Genomic DNA, 8635 nt, shown 5'->3' on the forward strand with positions numbered 1-8635 from the left:
GTTGACTCGGAATCTAACCCAGCGGACTTAGGGAGCAGAGGACTACTAGCGTCAGATTTGGTCAACAATTCGTTGTGGTGGCAGGGTCCTTCTTGGCTACAAGAAGACAATTCTCACTGGCCAGCACAAGATGCCGATTACAACACGTCCGTTGAGGAAAAGAGGGCACAATCATATGCCACGACAAGGGTAGATCATACAGATATTCTTGAACGATTTTCAGATTTGCCACGAGCTTTGAAAGTCTTATCTTATGTTAGGAGATTCTATAAAAGAACGCATCCTAAAACCAAAGCAGTGTTCCAAGAAAAGTCGTGCATAATCTCAGCCGATGAGATTAAGGCAACGACTCAAGCATTAATACGAGTCTGCCAGAAACAATTTTACGGTACCGAATATTTAAAATTAAAGAATAGGGAACCTATTGATCGGAAGAGTGAAATCCTGTCACTCAACCCATACATCGACAAAGACGACATTATCAGAACAGGAGGGCGTCTAGGGGCTTCAAAAGACATGTCATTCAACGAGCGGCATCCGATCATCTTGCCTTACAATTGCAGGCTGTCTCACCTTGCAGTCGTGATGATTCATCATGATTCCCTTCATGGCGAGAACCAGCTCATGCTCCGCCTTATTCGAACCCAGTATTGGATTCCGAAGGTCAAGACAATGATCAGAGCCATCATCCACAATTGCAAAACCTGCATTATTCACAGGAAGCAGGCGCAGTCCCAACTTATGGGTACCCTTCCCTGCGAACGCACCACTTTTACCCGCGCGTTCACCAATACCGGGGTAGATTTCGCGGGGCCTTTCGACATCAAAAGCTACCGCGGTAGGGGATGTCGACTGTCCAAAGGCTACGTATGCCTATTTGTTTGTTTCTTCACTAAGGCCATCCACCTAGAGGCCACTAGTGACCTGAGCACCCCATGCTTCCTCGCAGCCTTTTCGCGTTTTATCGCGAGAAGAGGATGTCCAAAAAACATCTACTCCGACAATGGTACGAACTTTGTCGGATCTTCAAAGCCTTCCTGGCAGAAAGCCGAGACAAAACAGTCTCCAAGTATAGCCATCAAGCATTAACTTGGCATTTTATTCCCGCCGGCGCTCCGCATATGGGCGGCCTGTGGGAAGCGGGAGTGAAGAGCTTCAAAAGCCACTTCAAAAAGGTCGCTTCTCTCCATAAATATACCATGGAGGAGTTCCAAACCCTTTTATGCCGGATCGAGGCATGCCTAAATTCACGGCCTCTCAGCCCGGCGTCCAATGACCCAACGGACCTGGAGCCACTAACCCCAGGACATTTCCTCACCGGCAGCCATCTTCTGGCGCCGCCAGAACCGGATGCGAACGAAAGCCCTGCCTCCATGCTAAATAGATGGCAGAAGCTCAAGGCCCTCCATCAAACCTTCTGCCGGCGATGGAAAACCGAATATTTATCCGAACTCCAAAAACGAGTGAAGTGGAAGCATCCCAAGGAAAATCTAAAAGTGGGAGATCTCGCTGTCCTCAAAGAGGACAATTTATCTCCCAACGAATGGAGGTTAGGTAGAGTCGTCAACGTACACCCCGGCGAAGATAACCGAGTACGTGTTGTCGACCTCAGAACCGAGAAGGGTCAAGTCAGACGACCTTTGGTCAAACTGATCCTTCTTCCCACGGAGACAGACTGTGAGAGAACCACGTGCTCCTCTTAACAATCCCTCCGTTCTTCCACATACCTCCTTTCAGAAAAATCAAAAAAAATCACCCTCGTCTTCACATTTTCCAAAAGTCAACCCCAGCTCTCGTTCACCCGATACGAGGCCAACCAATAACCTAACGCAGATACTCTATCTGCCACAGAACCTAAAGGGACTCAGCCCATTCTATTCTTAAGCTTACAAAGCAAACCCCAGAAAACCACAACACTATTTCCCCCGACTACCTACAATTAGAGGCCCACGGTTAGTGATAGCATCGAAAGTATATTAAGGAACCCACGTCTTCGTGTCTCTCTATCCCTAAGCTTGTGTTTCTCCCGAGCCATATATTATCATCAACCCCCGGTCTCGTGAGGGTGCGAGTCTACCGGAGGGGAAACCTAAAGCGTACTACGCGATGGCAATGGGGAAAGGGAGCGCGGGACATAAAGACGCGTTCAACCACGCGCCGTGATGCCCCGCTATCCCTAAGCTTGCGTCGCTCCCGAGGCCCTAATTATAATCAACCACCCCGGTCTCGTGAGGGTGCGAGTCTACCGGAGGGCGATCCTACATCTTATTTTTTCTTTTCTTTTCTCACCCCCGGTCTCGTACCGAGTCTGCCGGAGGGGGAATCCTACGCCTAGCTACTTGTGGGCAATGGGGAAAGGGAGCTAGAGACACGAGGACGCATGGGAGCTTACCAAAAGCTCGCAAAACAAAAAGCAAAACTGAGGCTTCATAATAATACTAACCGGGGGCCCCTTGCAAAAAACCACCCCAAATTCACTCGCCCCAAGCGAGGACCCCAGAAACCAGCCCATTCACTCGTTATCCCATAACGAGGACATCATAAAAGCCTACCGCAGAAGGGCGAACCGATCTGCCACAGAATCTAAGGGCGTTCGGCCTTTTGTAGATTTAAATTTCCCACAGTCACTCGCTTCCCCCAGCGAGGATACCAGAACCCTAATACAGACCCACGGTCTACCCCAGAAAGCAGATGCACTCAGCCAAAGGCATGAGGCCAACAAAAGTTTTTGTCCAAGGGATAGGGACAGCCATATTTAAATATGTATTCATATCCCTTTACAAAAAATGATAACAATAATAAACTTATAAATGCCAACAGGTTTAGGAAGAGAGTCTTAAATTTCTGGTCAATGTTTTGTGAATCGATAAAGAGTCATGTGGGTTTGCACATTCTCGAGCCGGAACATTCACCTCTCGAAGGCTTCCATGAATACTTGACGGACAAGAACTTTCCGAAATTTCAGACTAAAAGGGTGAATACTCCCTGTGTAGCAGGACAGCACAAAAGCTTGGAATCTAAAGTTCTAAGACGAATTGGCAACATACTGCATTTTTTGAATAAAAGTCCAACGCGCGGCATTTTCTAAACAATTTCTGAAAGAGTGACCAACCCAACATGACCTTATCAATCACGAAATGTTCAGTAGAAACCGAATCATTTCCCCGCAACATATTGGCACTGGCAAAACCATTATCACTACTACTAGACTACTAGATTCTTCCCGCTTACTGGATTACGAATGGGAATTTCAAAACCCCAATCAAAAACGGAATCGTTTCGTAATTTGACATAAGTCAAAAAAAAAATTTGGAAGTGGGAAAAGGTTCCCTAACCTTGAGCAGTATCCGGCACCCCTTACCACTGGTGGGGGGAAGTGCCGGACTTACAAAAGGTCGTTGAAAGCGGGAGGGCATCCCACCGGGTGGATGCTCCCCTTACCTCGAACAGTATCTGATACCCCTTACCTCTGGTGGGGGGAAGTGTCAGACTTGAGCGAGGCCTTAACTAACACAACCAAACACATCACCCAGTATCTGCCACCCCTTACCACTGGTGGGGGGAAGTAGCAGACTGACGCAACGTTTTCCCTACCTGACGCAATCTCAACGTCAAAAAATAGTCTTCAGTATTCTTCTAAACCAGCCCATGTATTCCTTTCAATAAAACCTTTAACAACACCCCATATCGACTTTTTACCTTTGACTTGATCATGCACTGACAGCATTGTATGATCATCAACAGTTCTTACAAGGCAATAGTGCATTTAGACATTGAAACTATCGGCATATGGAATGCCAGCATTAACACTAGTTACACCTATGGAATACAATTCACCCGTTTCACGCATCTCTTGGTTTTCAGTCACCTTAGACACTCTGGGTCCCACGGAAGCCAATAATTGCACAGTTAAATAAATAGTACGTGTCTTCTTGCCTTCATTATTGGTTAACCAATCGTTGAAAGACATATTTTCAGTTTTCCGCGCTGCATGAAATTCCAAAAAGAATATCGATTTTGAAAAAAAAAAAAAATCATGCGAAATAGCGTATCGACATTAATTGGAAGTATTGTCTGTTCTAATTGACGGCCTTCATGTGTTGATGAGCATTCAGCTGTCACATTAAATGGAACAATGTATCGCAAGTGAAAGCACTACGCACATTCGCGCGTACTAAATCTCACACAGAACAAAATACCAATTTTTTCTGTTGATGCTGTTGCTGTTGTAATGCTGGATGCATATGCTGATGCTGTTGCAATGGGGGTGTGATAACGCCAGGTGGTAGTATAGACGGAATGAACTTAACGGCACTGGTATTTCTGGGCGTACTCGGTACAATAAGATGCTCAAAATGTTCACGTATCCACTCACGGTAGTCAATTACATCATCGGTTACCCGTATTATTCGTCCTAGGATGGTACGCTCAGCGCAATTACTACCGTATTCGTTGAGTGGACTCACAGCATTCGCCAACAACATATATGCATATTCAAATGCTTGTTTTACCTGTCATGCACCATAGGAGCTACGTCCAATATCATTACCCGGCGTCAGTGGATCTTCCATACATAATAATGATGGACGATGTCCGTCAATCATTTCACGTTGCAGGTCTTCTTTTGGTAAATAACGTCCGCCATTTTTTATCGAAATGCCAATTTTCATATAATTGAACTTACGCCCATAAAATTCAAAAAAAAAAAAACTCCAACAACAGTACACCTAAATTGGCCTTATCATGGTCTATTTGATGCGGATGTAATTGTAGGAAACTTATACACATTAATATTAATGAGTAAGAGGAAATGCCACCGGTAGGAACTTCATTGAGATCACGCTGTAACAAAAATTGCTTCAGCACGAGCACCAGTTTCGCTAACACTGGATAATCTTGTTTAAATTTCTTAACTAGTTCGGCCGAGTGTACACCCGATTGCATATTAAAGGATATATCTACTCTTACTTGCGATTCACGATCTGTGAGCTTTATGATGGGCACAGACGCTTTGTCAAGTACGCGCACTGAATGTGGTTCGGCAATTCCGCGCGCAATCAGTGCTGTTTCGAGAGTTCGCAGTGGGGCCTTTTCCCATAGTCCTAACACAACTAAATCAATATCCGATGTGGGCAGAAATAGGCCCGTACGAAATGAGCCAAATATTTCCACAATCGCTTTCGGCCAGATTGAGTGTACCACCGCTTCTAGGTGCTGTACCACTTCATTGCGTATAGCATGCTCGGTGGGCGTGGGCAATACATAATTATAAAATTGTTCGATTTCCTGATGTAAACCAACAATTCCGCATCCATATTCAAAACTTGGCACTCGCCAGGGGCAACCTTTGTACTTTACTACTAATTTATCCATATATCTGCTGAGGTTAAATGTGCTTACCTTATTATCTACCATACGTCCAATTTTCCTACGTGATGGATTATAATAACTTGGACGATCGTGAGATGGCATTTTTGTATTCATTGTTGTATCACCTACACCACCACCACCAACTGGTGTTGTTGCAGCTGTTGTAATATAGTCGTTGTTTGGTGTTGAATCAATTGAGTTGTTGCTGGGTGTATTACCACTACTATTTGTGCCACTACTACCGTTATTATTATTATTATTATGATTGTATATTGAATTTCGCAATCCTACGTTACCAACCTGCTGTAGAAGTAAGTGTAGAGAATCCCGATCGCGTGCACTTAAAGATGCGCCGTTTAATTTACTATTACCACCACTATGTAATTGTTGTAATTGTTGACTTTGTTGTTCTAACAATTGGCTCATATCATGCGCTGTGGTCTCCCAAATTGTACACCATGTGCGTAATGCTGGACCCTCCTGTTCCTCTTGAAATCAGCCAACAAAAGGATCCATTCAAAACAGTCTTCCTTCTCACAGAACAGAAATCGTATTGGCGCGCAATCCAACCAAAGATTTCGCGTCGTCGTCCACTTGCGAAAGATTGCGCGTGAAAAACACCTATTATTTTATTAGTAGATGTGTGAGTACCATTCTGCGTAATGAAATTGTAGTATCATCGCAGTTTGCCAGTGAACCACCCAATTTGTAGCTGTGAACCTGAAATGAAATAAAAGAATACAAAATTAGGAAAATTTATAAAAATATAAAAAGGGAACGATACTAGTATACTTACCCAGCACATTTTTTCTTCATAAAGAAAATTCATTCAAAAATGTCGGTATACTCATTTCCATGAATGAATGACATTTTTGAATGAACGAATCAAGGTTGCCACTCGATGACATTTGCTTGTGTCTTTCCTTACGCCGTGAACACATTGCGCGCGACCCCATGGGATCACAAAGCGGATCCGCGGGATCCAACAACTAGAGTGTTAGGACCCGAACAACCACTCGAGACCGAAATGATTTTCGACTTTATTTGCATGGTTTTCTTTGTTGACGGGTTAGTGAAGAATCAAAATGTCAAGCATAAACAAAATATGTCCCGAGACATGTTCAGGATAGAAACTGTTTTTGTGTTTTTTTTTTGAAGTTCTGACACAGTTTCATCAGTCCTTTTAGCCTGGAACCCAAAAAGTCCTACGCGGACCAGGGAGGTGCCCGACACACCGTACCAACCGCCATGGTTCGGGACACACAAAAAAAAAAAAAAACCAAACAACCAAAAAAAAAAGGAAAAAACATTGTCCATTCACCGTCCAACGATTACCATTTATTTGTTCAAAATTACATTCACACACCACCAAAGCCAGAAACCGACTTGATCCCGCTTACTGCGAGCTATGCTTTCGCTGGCGATGCAACCCCAGCGAGGAAGCCGAGGGGTATCGCCTCCCGCAGCTGCACTTATAGGGTGCGAAACCCATGTGGAGGTTGAGGTGGGCCTTCAATGTCGTAAAGCAGCTGAGCGTGTGCCCACACACACGGCACACAAATTCCTGGCCGCCCGCGGAGTCTGCGCGCACCCAAAGGACCCCCTCATAACCCCGATAAAAGCGGGTGTACCACGAGGGTCCCTCGTCATAATACCGCACCTTCAAGATTATACGGTTGTAGTTTCGTGGCACATTCAAGAATGTGACGCGAAGATTGGGACGAATTTCGAACGATGCCCTGAAACGAAAAGGAAAGAGAGTGGTATATTTATATTATGGAAGATGATCCCATAACCAAAAAAAAGGGACTACAACCAACATACTCACATGCTTTTTCTCCTTGGGTGAAACTTGCCACTTCGCTTGTCACGCTATAAATGCCGGTTATGTGCACAGACTCAGCGAGTATAACAACACAAATATACGATGCTGCCAGACAAACAGCAGCAAATGAGTAACATCAAAAGCGCTGATCACATGAACAGCGGTCGACGACAAGCCGAATTTCACAAAACAAAATACCAAAAAAAAAAAAATGATTCCTTCTACAAATTTTCCTCTTCGTCCAAAACGAAGATTTATTTCTTTATTTTTTCTTTACATATCACACAATTTGCTGTTCAAACTTTTTTTTTTGTGGCGGGCAGAAAAGTTGTCGGTTTTTTAGCACCAACAATACAAATAACAATGACTCGCAAGATCCCACATGATACACTCTCTACCCGGTTTGGTACCAAAATGTGAGTACCAAGCAACTTAAATGTCAATTTTTCTGTAGCACTAGTATGCCTGACGAGCTGAAGCGCTACCGGATGACACAAAATTAAACAGAATAAGGGCTTACTCGCCACCAAAAGCGTGACACAGTCATAACAACTCAACGAGTTTCCTTTATTTTCTTCCATACTCTCAATAGAATGACTCGTTACGCTTCGCTAAGAAGGAGGACTGAGCGCCAGGCCGCTCGTTACCCAAAGCCGTGCCACTTATGCGACGCGAAACACCCAATCAGGTCATGCCCGATCTACCGCGCGAAGTCGCCGCTGCAACGACTGCGCGAAATTATAAAGGCCAAGTACTGCCAAAACTGCCTTTCAATGGTACATCGTGCCAAAGACTGCACTAGCAAAGGAAGGTGCCGAAGATGTGGTAGCAATCATCATACCACGCTGCACCTTTCCATGGAGGACTTGTCGTCCGAGCCAGAGCCGCCGAAGAGCTGGTACCAGCTAGTCATGGAAGAAGAGGGAGAAGGTTATGAGCAGATGCCTACGATGGAAGAGGTGGACGACGGGATGATGGATGAGGCGCTGTCTCTCCACGCGTCCGAGTCGGCCTTTGCAGAAGAACCACAACTGCCATCCGGGAGTGGAGCGGGCTCCCATATAGTAAATTCCGACACTAGGGGATCGGACCCACGGCCGTTCCGACCCCTATTAGCACACGAGCGACGAGGAAAAAGTGGAGCGGAATCACGGCCGTTCCGCCCACCTACGCAACAACGAACGCAAGCACATCGACCAACGCGCGATCGTAGACTGGCCCCTCGGCCGCGCCAGCTACACGAGATACGACACGTGAAGGAAGACCATCGAGACGGTAGACTGGCCACTCGGCCGCGCCAGCTACCCCAACACAGTTCCTTCCGGAACGGGGTCATTCCGGCCCGCGCCTCAGCCGGCCCAACTCTTCGGCCCATGGCTGCTCTGGCGCCGACTGCGATCGTGAAGGTGGAAGCCGGAGGGCGTCTGCACCTCATTCGTG

The 8635-nt window shown here is 45.7% G+C and overlaps 1 pseudogene; it reads right to left on the minus strand.

The window, feature by feature from the left end:
• Positions 1 to 4181: 4181 nt before the first annotated feature.
• On the minus strand, positions 4182 to 5484 carry LOC137254203 (non-canonical poly(A) RNA polymerase protein Trf4-1-like; annotated as a pseudogene).
• Positions 5485 to 8635: the final 3151 nt, after the last annotated feature.

The sequence above is a fragment of the Eurosta solidaginis genome, chromosome 5, assembly GCF_040869045.1.
Source record: "Eurosta solidaginis isolate ZX-2024a chromosome 5, ASM4086904v1, whole genome shotgun sequence".
NCBI lineage: Eukaryota > Metazoa > Arthropoda > Insecta > Diptera > Tephritidae > Eurosta > Eurosta solidaginis.